Source organism: Triturus cristatus, chromosome 5_1 (genome assembly GCF_964204655.1).
Source record: "Triturus cristatus chromosome 5_1, aTriCri1.1, whole genome shotgun sequence".
Classification (NCBI taxonomy): Eukaryota; Metazoa; Chordata; class Amphibia; order Caudata; family Salamandridae; genus Triturus; species Triturus cristatus.
This window is the reverse complement of record NC_140587.1, coordinates 690,100,749-690,117,989: the sequence shown is the minus strand read 5'-3', so window position 1 is coordinate 690,117,989 and position 17,241 is coordinate 690,100,749.

Below are 17,241 nucleotides of genomic sequence, written 5' to 3'. Positions count from 1 at the left end.
CATATGCACACCTCCTGGCACGCACACACAGGGTGAAGTAGGCACACCCACTGGGTCGGGGGGGGCAAACGTAAGTCACGCAGCCAGAGTGGGAGTCCGCATTCTACCAAATCCACTCCCTCCAAATCCCCTCCCCTCAGCTCTCCTGGCCACATATCCAGCAAAGACTCCTTCATGGCCGCTCTGTCCCTGAGCCCCACTGTGACACCACCCCGCAAGCGGTCAAGGGAGTCCCCGGTCAGGGTGGTTGAGTCCCCCCCCCTGTCCACACCCTCCCCCAGTGGCGCTGCGACCCATCCCTCCGCCCCCCCCTCCTTGGGGCCTGTGGTACCTTCGGGTGCAGGGGAGTCGCTGGAGGACCTTGCTAAGGTGTGCAGCGCCATCCTGGCCTCCGCCTTTGGCCCTGCCCCACCCCCTGTGGTGGAGTCCTCCATCCCTGCACCCACGACGCCTACCCTTCGCCCTCATGTCCCTGCGGTGCCTGGTCCTTCCCCCCCACATGATGCCCTCCCCGCTCTGGAAGACGAAGGAGTCTGACTGTGCAGGCAAGCTAGGGGACACGCGTCCCACTGTGTCCCCCACCTGGATGTGAACTTTGGATTGCCCTATGGGCATTGTACATTTTGAACTTTCAAGGGACAAACTGATTTTTGGATGCTGAATAAAGCAATTTATTTTTCCTTAGTAAACTACTGTCTGTCTGGTACTGCTGTTGGTGGACCTGCCCCATTATTTTGGGTGGTGATAATGTGTTGGGTGTGTGGGAATTGTAGTCTTGTGCTGGTCATAGGGTGGATCCTGGTATCTGTGTGCCATCACAAGCTGTTGGCTACATAACTTTGTTCATGTAAGCAGTTACTGCATGGTGACATCGTCCCAAGGTGTGTTCCTTCCTCTGTGTAACCTGACATCTTCCCTGCAGGGTCTTTCCAATATGTGGTGCTGAGCTGTGTCTACATTGGCTGGGTGTGTGACGGACTCGTTAGACTTGGGCCATGCATGCTGAGCAATGTCTCCACCTGCATCATTCGTGGCGTCCTTGGTGGTCACTGTACTTGTGTATGTAGACTGTTGTCATGACTTCATGTGTACATGTTTTCTTTTTGGCGCTATGCATGTGTATACTCCCAGCCTCGCACACATGTGGTACATGTGCTGCAGGATCTTTGTGCACCTGACTGACATTTGTGGGCATTGGATCTGTGGGTACTCCACCCTTTTCTTTGCAGGGGCACTGCTGGGAGTGTTAGGCACCCACCCCTCCTGTGTCTGGGCACTGCTGGGAGGACTCTGCACACACCTCTCCTGTGTCTGGGCACTGCTGGGAGGACTCTGCACACACCCCTCCTGTGTCTGGGCACTGCTGGGAGGACTCTGCACATACCCCTCCTGTGTCTGGGCACTGCTGGGAGGACTCTGCACACACCACTCTTGTGACTGGGCACTGCTGGGAGGACTCTACACCCACCCCTCCTGTGTCTGGGCACTGCTGGGAGGACTCTACACACACCACTCTTGTGACTGGGCACTGCTGGGAGGACTCTACACCCACCCCTCCTGTGTCTGGGCACTGCTGGGAGGACTCTACACACACCCCTCCTGTGACTGGGCACTGCTGGGAGGACTCTGCACACACCCCTCCTGTGTCTGGGCACTGCTGGGAGGACTCTGCACACACCACTCTTGTGACTGGGCACTGCTGGGAGAACTCTGCACACACCCCTCCTGTGTCTGGGCACTGCTGGGAGGACTCTGCACACACCCCGCCTGTGTCTGGGCACTGCTGGGAGGACTCTGCACACACCACTCTTGTGACTGGGCACTGCTGGGAGGACTCTGCACACACCCCTCCTGTGTCTGGGCACTGCTGGGAGGACTCTGCACACACCCCTCCTGTGTCTGGGCACTGCTGGGAGGACTCTGCACACACCCCTCCTATTTCAGGATATGTACGCTTAGAACGTACACAGGTGTGGGTTCGCTCCATGCATACGAGGTGGGGGTACGGTCCGTACGTATACTGTTGGGGTGGGGGGTATGCTCCATATGTACGTGGGTGAGGGTACGGGTCATACTTACACTGTTGGGGTGGGGGTACGCTCCATACGTTCGCGGGTGAGGGTACGGGTCGTACTTACACTGTTGGGGTGGGGGGTACGCTCCATACGTACACGGGTGAGGGTACGGGTCGTACTTACACTGTTGGGGTGGGGGTACGCTCCATACGTACGCGGGTGAGGGTACGGGTCGTACTTACACTGTTGGGGTGGGGGTACGCTCCATACGTACGCGGGTGAGGGTACCGGTCGTACTTACACTGTTGGGGTGGGGGGTACGCTCCATACGTACGTGGGTGAGGGTACGGGTCGTACTTACACGGTTGGGGTGGGGGTACGCTCCATGCATACGGGGGTGGGGGTACGGTCCGTACATATCCGTACCCACGCTATGTAATGGTTGTGCGGGCCGCACCCAGGCCTTTGCCACGTGGGTACAGCCGTCCCGCCATTGTTGGGGTGACGTAGGTGTGGGCGGGGTACGACTCGCACCCACGCTCTTAAGGCGTGTGTACGGGACGTACCTGTATTGTTGTGTTTCCGGTTCACGCCGTCAAGCACTTCCGTTGTGGCGGACGCTGGCTTTGCTGGACACGCCCCAACCCCCTCGTAATGACCAGGGCCTGGGGGTCAGGTATGTCCAGGGCATGTGTGCTGTGTGACTTTGGTGGGGGTTTTGTGGCCTGCCCCTGGTCCTGCCCCCCCCCTTTCCCCCCTCCCTTTGTTGTTCTGACCTTCTGCGGCGTCTGCGTCGTAACCTGTAGAGGAAGTCGAGTGCTATGAGGGCCGGGATGACACGTAGGTTCAGGTCCATGTCTGTCCATCGCGTGCAGGTACTCCTTGTTCGCGTCGTCCTGATTTCCCGGCAGTTTTGGCTGCCGGAAAATATTGTCCGTGCGGGATGACGTCGGTGCGAATCGTAATTCCTGGTTCGTGAATGGCAGGCTGCGTGAGTCCCGACGTCACGTCGGCGCTTTCCCGGATCACATTTGTATGTTTATTTTCGTCGGTCGGGGTTTTGTACGATTCGTACGGAAATGGTATTTCCGTGCGAATCGTACTTCCATGTTTGTATATTTTTACGACCGGGTACGCGTCGGACGGAGAATATGCTCCGTCCGACGGTTCGTACCCGGTTTTTACAGGATCGTGATCGGCACCTCTGTGTTATTTAACTTAAGTGTACAGCACAGTGTACCTGGTTCACCCAGTCCTTCTGGGAAGCAAGATGTTGAAATGCCCTAACACTACTACCTGCAGATTACATCATTGTGAAACAAATGTCCATTACACTAACTACTGCTTTGGAAGTAATCATGACTGAAGCAGGATCATTCCAGCAAATAGAACAGAGAGGGGAGTAAGGAATACCTGTTCTAGCATGAGAACATGTTTTTTAAAATATGCATCTTCCCCACTGTCTCCGTCGTCTTTAGTTCTGCCTCCTAAAAAAAGGACTTGTTCTCAGCTTCTCAAAGCTGTCCTTCAGATGACAGTGATATTCAGAGGTTTCCTGAGTCTGGCTGCTAAGAGAACTTAAGAAAGTTTCCATAAAGTCCAATTGTCGATGCCACTATTGATGATGGTGACAAAGACGAACCTGAGATTGTTCAGAGTAAGTCAGATGCACACCCTACATAAACCTGTGCTCACTCTCTGGTAACTTGGCACAGAGTAGTCAGACTTAACTTAAGAGGCTATGTGCAAGTATTTGTGTAACACCTAAAACAGTAAAACAGTGAAAATACCACACAAAAATAATCCACATCAGGTTTGGAAAATAGAGTTTAATGCAATGAACATAACAAGACTAAAATGACCAAATTCCAATAAGTTGAATTGCAGTTATACATTTTTAAGGAAAATCTTCAAATAGAATGCTTAAAAGCAAAATGCATGGTCCCGGGTCAAATTAAAAAATTCAGGCTGAAAGCGATGGAGTGCCGGTCGGATAAAGGAACCAACTATTTCCTGCTGAAAAAGTACCTTAGTTGGAGGAAACGTCAAGGGTGAGATGGGAGGAGCAGGAAGGCAATGCGTTGGTTCCAGTCCTTTGGATCCCTCGGTGATGCATCGACATTGAGCCGTGCACTTGAAGATACATCGTTATCGAGCAGCCCTGGATGTAGGCGATGCATCAGCATACAGGGAAGATGAGTTGGTTCCAACCTGAGCAACGATGGCGATGCCTTGATTTTGTATGTGCAGCACAGAAAAAATACTTTCAAGGGCGCTGGACTCAATTGGCACCACTTGGCAGGGTATGACTCACAGTTGGTAGAGTCCAGTTGCAGTAATAGGGTTGTTGGAAGTCTTTGAGGTCTCTGGGACTTCAGAACAGCAACCCCTTGGAGTCACTTTGACTCTCAAAGGGTTCTTAGGGGTCTTGAGGTCCACCAAGTAGGTGACATTGCTCATTTACTATTTCTCCTCATAGGGTTCACACCAGTGGTCTTGCGAGCCTGGGCTCCATGGGCTCCATCAGCCACACTTTTTGACCAGGCTGAACCTCAAGCAAAGTGGCATTCTGGTCATACCACTGTTTCATGTCCTCCGGGCTTACTTCCATATTCTCCTGGGACTGCTTCTGGAAGCATGCTGTTTGGTTGCAGAGTGCCAGCATGTGGCTGACCACATCCCGAGCGCCTCTCCTAGGGGCTTGCTCCCAGTCCTCCTTCGCCAAACTGAGCGGTCCTCTCACAGGGTGAACAAAGCAAGCACAAAGAAATGATGGACGGAGCGCTGGAACTTTTCAGACACTCACCCCCAGTGACAGATCTGGGTTGAATCCATCATTGTTCTTTAGCTCACTTCACCACCCCAGTTCAGACCCAGCTCTCACAGGGTGCCAATACAGAAGTTTGAAGGGACTAAATCCAACCACTTTCCGGGAGACTTCCCTGTAACGCAAACAAAAGACATGGCAGGAGGACGTCCCACTTACGGCTAATCGGTTCTGGTAGACCCATAATCATGTCTATTAGTGTTAGGTTGAACCTTTAACCTTTCAACCAACCCATTGTTTTGAGGGTGGTAAGGAGTGGAGAACGTGTAGGTTACCCAACATTCCTCCCATAGAGCCTTCATGTAATTGGACATGAAGTTGGTACACCAGTCAGGTACCACCTCCTTGGGGAAACTCACACGCATAAAGAATCCCATCAGTGCCCAGGCCACAGCAGGGGCAGTCACTGTCCTCAGCAGGATAGCTTCTGAGTACCAGGTGCTATGGTCCATCAAGACCAGAACAAATCTGTTGCCCATGGATGTCTTGGGGTTCAGAGGCCCAATGATGTAGATTTCTACCCTCTCAAAGGGGATGCTAATGACAGAAAAAGGTTGCAGGGGGCCTTACACTTCCCCCTGCCTTGCCACTTGCCTGGCAGATAGGACAGGACCTACAGTATGCATCTGAGGTCTTCTTCATTTGAGGTCAATAGAAGTGGGTGACAAGCCTGTAAGAGGTCTTGTCTTGCCCCAAATGACCTGCAAGTGGCACATTATGAGCCAGGCCCAGTACGAAGGCCCTGTAGCACTGGTGATCACCAACACAAAGGTTGCACCAGGCTCAGGAGCCTTAGGCTCACTATACAGGAGACCATTCTCCGAGTAAATCAGGTGTTTGCCAGAGGTATTACCAGCTGCCTGGGTCTCAGCCTGCTGCTGAAGACTCACGGGAGCAGGGCATTCCCTCTGTGTCTTGCAGAACTCCTCCCTTGTGGGATCCCCTTCCTGCTGCCATTTGGACAGCTCAGGCAGGTTCTCAATTTCAGCCACATCCTCCCCTGCTGGTTCTGAGGCTTCCCCCTTAGGTTCAGCCTCCTTCTGAACCATGGGAGTCTCAGGAGGAATATGTGACGTTACAACACATGCCACCATTACATCACATGCCATTGCAACACCAACCTTTACCCCGACTTTCTGTCGGGGAAGCGCTGGAAGTTGGAATAGATTAATTTTCTATTCCAACTCCAGTGTGTGCAACAGTAGGGAAGGTGTTGGAGTTAAATCCAACACATTCTACCAACTGCTGCTCACTTTTATCGTTGCAACGGCATGCTATGTAATGGCATGCGTTGTAACGGTTGCTTAGTAAAAGCTGTTTCCCCTCAAGAGTAGGCTTCCTGTGCCCCATGGCCTTCCTCTTTTTAGTAGGCACCTGGGTCATTCTTCCAGGCTCCAGGTCCTATTAAATACCCTCTCTGGCTGCCATGGACCATGTGGTCAGGCACACCCACTCAGGCAACCCTAACATCTCCAAGTAGTACCTGAGCTCTACCTACTCCCAGGCAGTAGGCTCCAGTCATTGCCAAGCAGACAATCCGCAGGCATTGATGGACTCACAAATACCCTCAAGGAACCTGGGACCCCCCTATTCAAAGGGAACCAGAGATACTGGATAGTGGCTTCCATGGTTATCAGCTGAAACAACTCGGTGGAACACATTAGGGACTACCTGCTCTGAAGACACCAGATGACACCTGATGGTTGTCATACTGGTGTCTCTGTCTCTCAGAGCCTACACCCTCTGCTCATTGATGGGGATCCGCTGTCATTACTTCCTAGTATTATCAGGCATGTGGGCTCTCTGGACCATCTCTCCATCACCCAGGGACACTAGGGTAACCTCTACTCAGTCCCCCAAACTATCTGCAACAATCTCCTCCCCAAGCACTACACTAGCCAACCCTAGTGACTGCCCACTAGTGGGGGGCTGTGCCTGGTAGATACACTTGGCATTCCTGTTGTCAATCAAAGCACTTGAGGGGTGCCTTCCCTTCAGATGTACTGTCGGGAAACCATTTCTTTATCCTCTCAGTAGGGGGATGGGAGCCCTGATTAGAAGAACTGTTTTGGGGGCTTTTTGCAAACTCCTTGCTTTTGTTTTTGTTCCCCTCTCCTTCTTTGGGTGTGGACCCTGCCCACCCTTGTGGGGATCCCCCAGATGCCTTTCTGTGATCCCTGGTGCTGACCCAGAGGTCTGCCTACTTAGCAACCTCCCTGGGGTCAGTCAGCTTAACATCAACAAGGTCTTGGTGCAGATCTGTAAAACAAAGACTGAACATGTGTTCCTGTGCAATCAAGCTAAACAGCCTCTGATGATCCTTTACCTCACTGCCCTTCCCCAACCATTTTGTGCCTTGCAAAACGAAGCCACAAAATCCACCCAGGTCTGTTGGGATAGCTTCTGACTGTCCCTGAACTTCTGTCTGTACTTCTCTGGGGTGAAACCAAACTTCCTGATTAAGTCTTCCTTCATGGGGGGGATACTTCCTTCTGCCACCCCCTCCCCCTGGGGCCAGTAGAGTTTCCCTACCCTCACCTGGGATATGCCTCCACAGATTAGCCCCCCAATTCTCCTCAGGGACCTTGTGAGTCTGTAGGACAATTTCATAAGCCTCAAACCATAAATTTATGTCTTCTTGCTCTACAAATTCAGGCACCAGACCCTTGTCAGAGGACACAGAAAAAATGCTGCCACCATCTTGGCTGGACTCAGCCACCTTGGCCTTTATGTCCAGGTTTTTAACACTCAGCTCCTGAGCCAACATCATTTTCATTTTTTCTATGGCCAATGGTTTCTCATCAAAATCTGTATCTTTCTCTCATTTGAGCTTGGACAGCCCTAATTTCAACTTTCCATCCTGTCCTCCAGCTCCTCTGGGGATAGTCCTCTGGATGACACACTGCTCCCTGCCCTGGTGGGAACCACTATTCCTGGCAGGATTTGGCCCCCTGTCCCACAGGCAGTCCCAGATTCTCTAATGAATTCTGGTCCAGCTCCTCATCATCATTAGGGGTGGGCGGAATTTGCGTAATCGCGTTACGCAAATCTCCGCGAAATGGTAAAAAATCTCCGCGAACACGCAGAAATTCCGCGAACATGCGGAATTGCTTGTTCGCGATACTTTTTTCCTGTTCGCGATCGCTATTTGCGTGCTCGGGGTGAAATATCTCGCGAACACGCATATTGAGAACGCGAACAAGCAAATAATTTCGCGAAGTCGCGGAACGCAGATTTTTGGGCAATTTCGCGTTCTCCGCGGAACGCGAAATTACCCAAATTCCGCAAATTCCGCGAACGGAACGGAATTTACCGCCCAGGCCTAATCATCATCCAGTACATCCTCCTCCTGTGAGGTCACAGGTGTTGCACCATGAGCTTCTATACAGGCCCTCCGTGCTTTTTTTCACCTCCACCTTCCTGATGAAACCTTTAGTAGAATACTCAAACCCCTTGCAGAAATCCTTGAGCTGGGCCACAGTGTAACTCCCAAATTTGTCCAGCTAAAATCCATTCTTAAAGGGGCAGGGGCAGGTGCAGATGTAGAACCTTCAGTCAGAGACATGATGTTAGGAAAAGCAAAAATGCCAATCAGGGAGTATAGAAAAATTAGAGAGCCAATCAGGCAGGGTAGGAAAAAATGCCAATCAGTAAGAATTGATTTAAGTTTGTCTTAGGTATGGATTGATAGTGTACACTAAATTACTATAAGGCACTGCACAAACACAAGTCCTATCCGCACAGTTGATCATCAATGTTAGAAAATGGGTTTCTGGTTGAGAGAGATATGCTCCTTGTCCAAGCAGGAAACACAATTCTAGTCATGGTAAGTCAGATACACACCCAAACTTAACCTGTGCTCACCCTTTGGTAGCTTGTCATGGAGCAGTCAGGCTTAAATTAAGCGGCAATGTGTAAAGTATTTGTGCAACACTTAAAAGAATACAACCGTATAAACACCTCACAAAATGACAAAAATCCAATAAGTAGAACCGGAGTTACGTTTTAAAAAAATAATATCTGCAAATATTGTGCTCAAAGCATAAAGTGCCACCTGGGCTATCAGGTCACACTTGCCAAAGTCAAATTGAAAAATTCACGACGACCACATTAGAGCGTGGGTCAGAAGCAGGAACCAACTATTTACTGTTGAAAAAAGTTCCTTGGTTGGAGTACGCGTCCAGTCGAGGTTGAGATGTGAAGAGCAGGGATGCGATACATCGATTCCAATCCTTTGGATTCATAAGTGATGCGTAATCATCAAACCGTGCATTCAGAAATGCGTCATCATTAAGCAGCCCTGGATGTAGGAGATGCGCCAGCTTCAATAGGAGAAGCATTGGTTCTGACCGGTGATGCATGTATTTTGCAGGTACAGCACAGCAAAACCCACTTCCAAGGGCGCAGGACTGGATTAGCACTGCTTGGCAAGGTAAGACTCACAGTTGGCAGAGTGCAGGTGCTATAGCGGGGTTGTTGGAAATCTTTGAGGTCCATGAAACCTCAGAACAGGAGGAAAGCCAGCAAGCCCTTGAAGTCACTTTGGTTCTGGGGATGTGGGGGTGCAGGTACAGTCCTTCTCACTCCCAGGCAAGGAGGGCAGCAGGGCAGACACAGCAAAGCAGGAATCTAACAAAGTCCAGCAGAGTAACAGTCCTTTCAGCAGCACAGCAGTCCTTCTTCCTGTCAGAATTTCCTCAGGTCCAGAAGTGTACTGAGTTGGTATTGTCAGGGGTCCAGTACTTATACACAGTTGTGCCTTTGAAGTGGGGGAGACTTCAAAGAGAGGCATTTGAAGTGCACGCAGTCCCTGCCCTTCCTGCCCTGGCTCTAGATTCACTACAGGGGGGGTATGCATTCCTTTGTGTGGGGACAGGCACAGTCTATTGAGGTGAAAGCATCTGTTCCTCTCTTCCATCCCATCCAGGATGACCCATCAGGATGCTGATGGCCCATCAGTCAAACCTAAGCTCCTTTTCTGTGTGGGTGTCTGGAGCGAATACATAAACTCCAGCTGTCACCCACCCCAGACGTGTATTCAGAGACAGGCAGAAGGCACAGAATGTTAAAGCAAGAAAATGGCAGATTTCTAAAAGTGGCATTTGCAGACTTGCAACTTAAAATCCAGTTTTACAGTTACTTGAGATTTTAAATTGTGAGTCCATAGACACCAAACTCAAAAAGTCTATCTTTTCCCAATTGGAAATTAGACCTATAAAATCTATGCAGTACCGGTTCCTGCAGAAGGCGGCAAGGAGGAGCATCACGCTGCCGTTCCCCCTTGGGCCCAGCAGTGAGTAATATACTGCCACGTGAAAGTCAGGGGATGCGGCCGCTGGCTTTTGCCCACCAGTGGGCCATTACAAGCACATCCAGGGGTTCTGGGCCCGTTCAGTGGTCAGGGTACGCCACGGGCACAGCCAGGGGTCTAGGCCCGTTCCCTGAAACGGCACGGCACAGCACTTTATGGTGCGTATGCGATTAGCCTTCACCTGTCGTACTCACAGGTAGGCCTGGGCGGTAAATTCCGTTCCGCTTGTGGAATTTGCGGAATTTGGGTAATTTCGCGTTCCGCGGAGAACGCGAAATTGCCCAAAATTCTGCTTTCCTCAACTTCGCAAAATTTTTTGCTTGTTCGCGTTCTCAAAATGCGTGTTCGCGAGATATTTCTCCCCGAGCACGCAAACTGCGATCGTGAACAGGAAAAAGCATCGCGAACAAGCAATTCTGCGTGTTCGCGGAATTTCTGCGTGTTCGCAGAGATTTTTTACCGTTTCGCGGAGATTTGCGTAACGTGATTACGCAAATTCTGCCCACCCCTACTCACAGGGCAGGAGCGCAGAGAGTCTGCTCTCGTCGCTGTGAGGGAGATGGATAATGAAGGTGGTAGGTAGAATGTCGGGGGATGGGGCCGCCTGGCTTCTGCCCTCCAGTGGGCCGTTACGAGCACAGCCAGGGGTCTAGGCCTGTTCCCCGAAACGGTAGGCATCGGATCGTTGGAGAGGGTGCTGAAAGGTTACCCACGCAGAATCAACTTTAATGGGTTATTAATGCATCAACCTGTAGTGGAGGTACAAAATAAGTAAGCGGAGTTGTAAAAAGTTAATTCATCATAAGTTCATTTGGCTCTATGTGGCGATTATCTTGGGTCTCATAAGTTGTCTTAGCCTTCCTTGTCCACTTAATAAATCTTCCTCACAGCCGGGATATATGCATTACAACCTGATGATCAACTCAAGTAACTCTCAAAGCACAGATTGCTTTGTGTGGCATTCTACGGACAATACACAAACTGCACTAGTGTTTCCTCAGATGAAACTTACTTAAACTTACTTCAACAAGATGAGTCCTGTCTTCTCTTTAACTGCTCTAGGTATATTGATATGCAGGATATTTTACTCTGATTTGGTTAAGAAATTGCAGTGTTTGAGAATTTGCAGAGTCAATAAGTAAAGTTAGTCTTTGATGGTGGCTTCACAAGGGCATAGGCTTTAAAAGAGATTGTCTTTATGTTTTCAATCTTGATCATGTGTTCTTTGTCCTTTTGAAAGCCAACAAGCCCTGTTTGTTTGTCATATCTTGCATTTGATTCACCATATCTAGAGAGAAGCACTTCATTCCTAACAGTTCCTTTGTGATGTGGCCCTGCCTAGTCAGTGATTTCTTTTCTACTCTGTTTTATTAATTGGCATGGATAGGATTCTGGGTCATACTTCTCTTTGACTTCCAATCACTTGTCAGATAGTTCAGCCTCCGAAAATGAATGAAGTCCTCGTGAACAGTGTATGAGTAAGCTTAACGTTTGTGAAGACCAGGACTGGGAGTCTGATAACGCACTCCTTTGCTGACTTATATGTTAACCATTTGGTCTCCAGCGCACCTTGGCAAAATTATTTGTAGGTATACATTGATATCTTATAAAACACATGGTACTCCCACACCCCCCTCTAACATTTCCCAGAGCTTCCTTCCAGGAACCAAATCAAAGGCAACCTCCATATCAGTAAACTCAACAGAGACTGAAATGACCTGGAAATTTCTCCTTATCTCTTATATGCAGTTAATTTAACCTCTGGTTTGCTAGTAAAACTGAATTACCATGTCGTGAAATGATGCAGGTCTAAAAATGCAGTTAATTTAACCTCCGATTTGCTAGTAAAACTGAATGCCATGTCGCGAAATGATGCATGTCTAAAAAGTGTGTCACCAACATGAAAAGTTTGGAAAGCACTGCTGTAGATTATCTGTTGGGCAACAACCTGGAGCACACTATTAGGAGGGAGGTAGGGCTCAGGTCATACTTGGAGATATTGGGATTGCCTGATTGGCTGCCTGGAAAGGGAGTGAAGGGAACCTGGAGCTTGGAACAATGCCAAGGCAGCCACCAAGAAAGAAAGAGAGGGACCAGGGGCATGGGAAACCATTCCCTGAAGCATTGACAGTCGAGGTAGACAAGGCAGCTGTTAGACTTGGGGGTCTCTAGTTGGCACATGTATGCACTTGTGACAAATAGGGACCCTCTCTTCTAGTCAGGGTAAGGGGGTACACTCCTAAAATAACCCCTGCTCACCCCCTTGGTAGCTTGGCACGAGCAGACAGGCTTATCTCAGAGGTAGCGTGTAAAGCATTTGTGAACACATACAGTAACCAAGTGACAACACTACAAATGGACACCACACAGGTTTTATACCAAAAATAAGTATTCTTTATATAGATTTACCACAAGACCATTAAACGACAAAAACACATAATACTGTTACTTTAGATGGTAGGATTTTGCTTAGTTCTCTTAAGTTCTTAAATGCGACACTTGAAGTCAATGTACCATTTAGATGCGACACGCAGGGCAACAAAAGTGTTGCAATGATGTTGATGTGATGAAGTTTTTGGTGCAAAGAAATAAAGACGTGAAGATCTTCCAGATGCGTTACGCTTCTCCGATGTTGCGAGAAGACTCAACTCGATGCTTCAGCTGCAGCGGCGACACACTTTACGCGATGCGACGACAGCGGCCTTGGCAGCGACACTCTTCTCCGACGTTTGCGAGACGCTTCCGCTCGATGCGATCTTGCAGCAGTGACACCGCTTTACGCGATGCGTCGACAGCAGCTCCGACGGCGGCACGCTTCTCCGTAGATGCGAGGTGCTTTTCTTGATGCGGTGCAATGCGACAACTACGATGGCTGCGATGGCGGCAGGCTTCTTCCTCGATGCGAGACTCTACTCTTGATGCGGTGCAATGTGTCAGATACGATGGCTGCGATGGCGACACGCTTCTTCGGCGTTGCGAGACACCTCCCGGATGATGCGAGACGCTTCCGCTCGATGCGATGCTGCAGCGGCGACACACTTTACGAGATGCGACGACAACAGCTCCGACAGCGGCACGCTTCTCCTTCTTTAGTCGCGCTTCCAGCTCCTTGCGACAAGCAGTCCCTCAGAAGGCCCAACAACAGCAGCAGGCAATTCCAAAGAACTCTGGGGAGCTGGGGGGTGAAGTCTATTATTCCTGAGACTTCAGCAGGAGGCAAGCTCTTTTCCAAGCCATTGGAGATACTTCACAAGTTGAGCAAAAGTACACACAAAGTTCCTTTCTCCTCTCTGTGGCAGTAAGGCAACCACTGCAGGCCAATCCCCCAGGTTCAGGGATAGTTTCCTCATTAGCTTCTTCTGGTTCCTCCCTCAGCAGAGGTTCTTCTTGTTTTCCCAAAGTGATCTAAATTCTTGGGATCAGGGTCCCAATATTTATACCCAGAAATCCTTTGTCCTCTAAAGGCAGAGGGGCCTTTGCCCAGTCCAAACCAGTTCCTGAGCACCTTGTTTACCAGACTTCTCCTTTCCTTTCACAGTGCAGGGCAGAAACATTAGATGCCCCACAGGAGGAGGAGCCAGCATTGTGGAAGGCAAGTACAGCTCTGGAGCACTTTGTTGGCAGGATTCCGACTCTTCATTCACTGTGCAGGGCAGAGACATAAGCCGCTCCCCAGGGGGTGGAGCCAGCATTGTGGAAGGCAGGCACAGCCCTATTCAGGTCCCAGGTGCAACTCCTCCCACCCATCTTGATACAGATCTCTCTATTCACCACTGGGGCACCTCACCCTGTCTCCTGGAATTCCCCAGCCCTGGCACTCAAACTCCAGACAAAGGAATACACACAGCTTAGCAGAGGCAGGTTTGAATGGTTAGACAAGAAAATTCCTACTTTGTAAAAGTGGCATTTTCAAACACAGAATGTTAAAACCAACTTTACTAAAATATGTATTTTATCATCCTGAGTTCAGGCATACTAAATTCGGATTTCTACCATGTTCCCTGAGTCAGTTAGGATTATAAAATGTAATAACCAAACTGCCCATTCTGGCCTATGGAGAACAGGTAGCCTTGCAATAGTGAAAAACGAAAATGGCTGTAATTCACTATTAGAACATGCCAGACACACCAGGGTATGTCCTACCTTATCCTTACAATGCGCCCTGCCTTGGGCCTACCATAGGGGTGTCTGATATGGAGAAAAGGGAAGGTTTAGGGACTGGCAAGTGGGTGCACTTGCCCAGTCAGTATGACAGTACCAGACTGCACGCAGGCTCTGCAATGGCAGACCTTAGACACATGTTTACAGGCTGCTTCTGTGGGTGGCACAACCAGTGCTGCAAGCCCACCAGCAGTATTTGGATGACAAGCCCTGGGCACTCCTGGTGCACTGCACTAGGGTCTGACAAGTAAACCAAACCAACCAATCATGGAATCACAAATTATACATTAATTTACAATAGGGAGAGCATATGCACTTTATCACTGATCAGCAGTGGTAAAGTGCCCAGAGTCATAAAACAGTCAACAACAGGTCAGAAAAAATATAGGAGGAAGGCAAAAAGGTCAGTGATGACCCTGCAAAAAGGGCCAAGTCCAACACAACCCCCTTCCAGCCAAAACGCAGGGTAGACCGATCACTACCTTGATGGGATTCCCTGCTTTGGACGATAGAACAAGGACCTAGCCCGCAACTGCAGGGGCAGACTCCAGTTCTACGCCAATCTGAACCTATTGTAATCCCTCTGTCCATACTCTCAGGGCCCACCAAGCTAATCCATGGGGAACCCTTCTCCTCACCTGTGGACACCACCTGTGCAGCATCTAACCTTAACTTGCTCACAGGTGTGTCCCAACAGACAGACAGCAAAATGCTACAGTGGTCACTGACAGTAGTCAGGGATGAGACCCAGGCCTTAGGCCTCTCAGGGCTCTCAAACCTCTGTGGTGCCAGGGAGAGGGGGGCAGTAGCCCCAGGTGCATTGCACCCTTTGTCCATTCTCCCTCCTGTCAGGTCAGGTATGACAACCTGGCACTGACCCACCAGCCCCAGGCCTGTACCCCGCAGCTGGACCAAAGACTGGGGTGGCCTCTCCCACACCCGGTCCTCCTCCTTGGGGCTCTGTAACCTCCCACTTGGAGTGGTACCCCCTTCCAAAATTGCCAGGGCACCTGTGGCAGGTGTCCTGCGCAATTCGCCCACCAGTTCAGGGGTTCTATCCTGCAACTGGGCGTCCAGGTCAGGGGGGACACCCTGAACCTGGCCCTCCAACCTAGGGTCTAAACCCTTCAGTTGAGCCGGGGTCAGAGGCGAGGATTCCTTCCCTCTGCACCCCCTTCCAGATGGCTGTACCCTCCCACCTGGAGTGGTACACCAAGAAGACAGACTGGTAGGGACAGTGATTACAGATGTCCCTCCCTCCAGGTCAGACAACACCTGAACCTGGCTTCCCAACCCTGGGACCAACCCATGCAGTTGAACGCTCGCCTGGCGCACCAGGACTTCCTGGGGAGCACACATGCCCCCCGGCGAGTGACACATAACTCATGTGTCAGGTGATAGTCTGCCTGGCGCAGATCTCCCGACCCCTGTCCATCTGACAGTGCGCGAAGATCCCCCAGGACAGAAGTGGTGTCACCATAGTCATTCACTGATGATGCAGCCCTTCTGGCTGGCCCCTGACCCACTGGTTCTTCCACTGGGGACTCTTTCCCCCTCACACCCCTCAATCTGGACTTCTGCACCCTCCCAACTGGAGCGGTACTGCCAGACACCAGAACTGAGGAAGGCCTGCTTACAGACACTCCCCGTTCACCAGACACTAGGGGATCCCGCACAACGGGCAGCCCCTCAGGACAGACTAGGCTCCCCACCTGGTGTTTCCTTAAAGAACCATCCAGGCTCTGAGACTGAGGTTGGGCACTACCGGGGCATAACCCATTCTCACTCCTTCCCCTTAAAGACAGGACGTGAGGCCCTACACCCCTCTTACTAGTACAGCACCTAGCTGGGCTACTCTGGGCCACTTCTACCACACTGGGTTTGAAGATACCTGAACCACTCATCTTGGGATCACTCCCCAATGCCTTTCCAGACCCTCTGGACTCCACCAAAAGGTCTGCCTCCAATGTGAGCTCCCTGCGGTCAGAGAACTCACTCTCCAATAGGTGTTGGCATAGCTCTGGAAAACAGGGACTTACAATATGCTCTCCCACAATTGGATCACACAGCCCCCTAGCAGGGTTAACTGCACTATCCTTCACCTCACCATCCAGTGCCTTGCACGCGTACTCCACACCACTCATCTGAGATTGGCAAGACAGTATCTGACTGTCTCTGTCACACAACCCACAATCTTCTGGGCGATCTTCACACTTACACACCAGGATCTCAACCATGGGGGAATCCCTCCCACCACTAGGACTATGAACCCCTGTGCCAGTTTACCAATTCACCTCAAGAACACTGCGCAACACTGGAGCTACCTCATATCCTTGAACCTCCTGTTGTAAATTAACCCCCTCCTTCAAGTCAGGCGCCACATCTCTGGGTGTGTGTACTACTCTCTCAGCACTTGAAAATTCAATATTGCTGCCACCATCTGAGTTGGATTCCTCCTCCCACTCAGCAAAGCTCAATCTCTGAGCTACACACATTTCTTGTTGCTGGGCTGAGACATTCATGGCCTCAAGCCTCTCGAGCTTTAAGTCAAGCTTCCTCATAATCAACTCATGCTCCATTTCCATTTTCTTTTCCTCTAGGGCTAACTTTCTAATTTGCCATTCCAATTCTAACTGCCCTTTTAACTTGAGCTTGGTCAGCTCCAATTCGTGCATCCTACACTCTTTTCTATCTGCCAACTCCTCTGGAGATAGACTTTTACCAGAAACACTGCTACCGGCAGGGGAAGGGGTTCTCCTTCCTCTTGGACCCACTGGCCCATCCAACTGCTCCTCTGCATTATCATCATCAGTGGCATTCCTTGCTTCTACCCAGGTCCTCAGTGCCTTGTAGAACTCTGCCTTGTTTTTGCATCCAGTAGTGCAAACATTAAATGTTTTGCAAAAGAATTTCAGCTGTTGTACTTT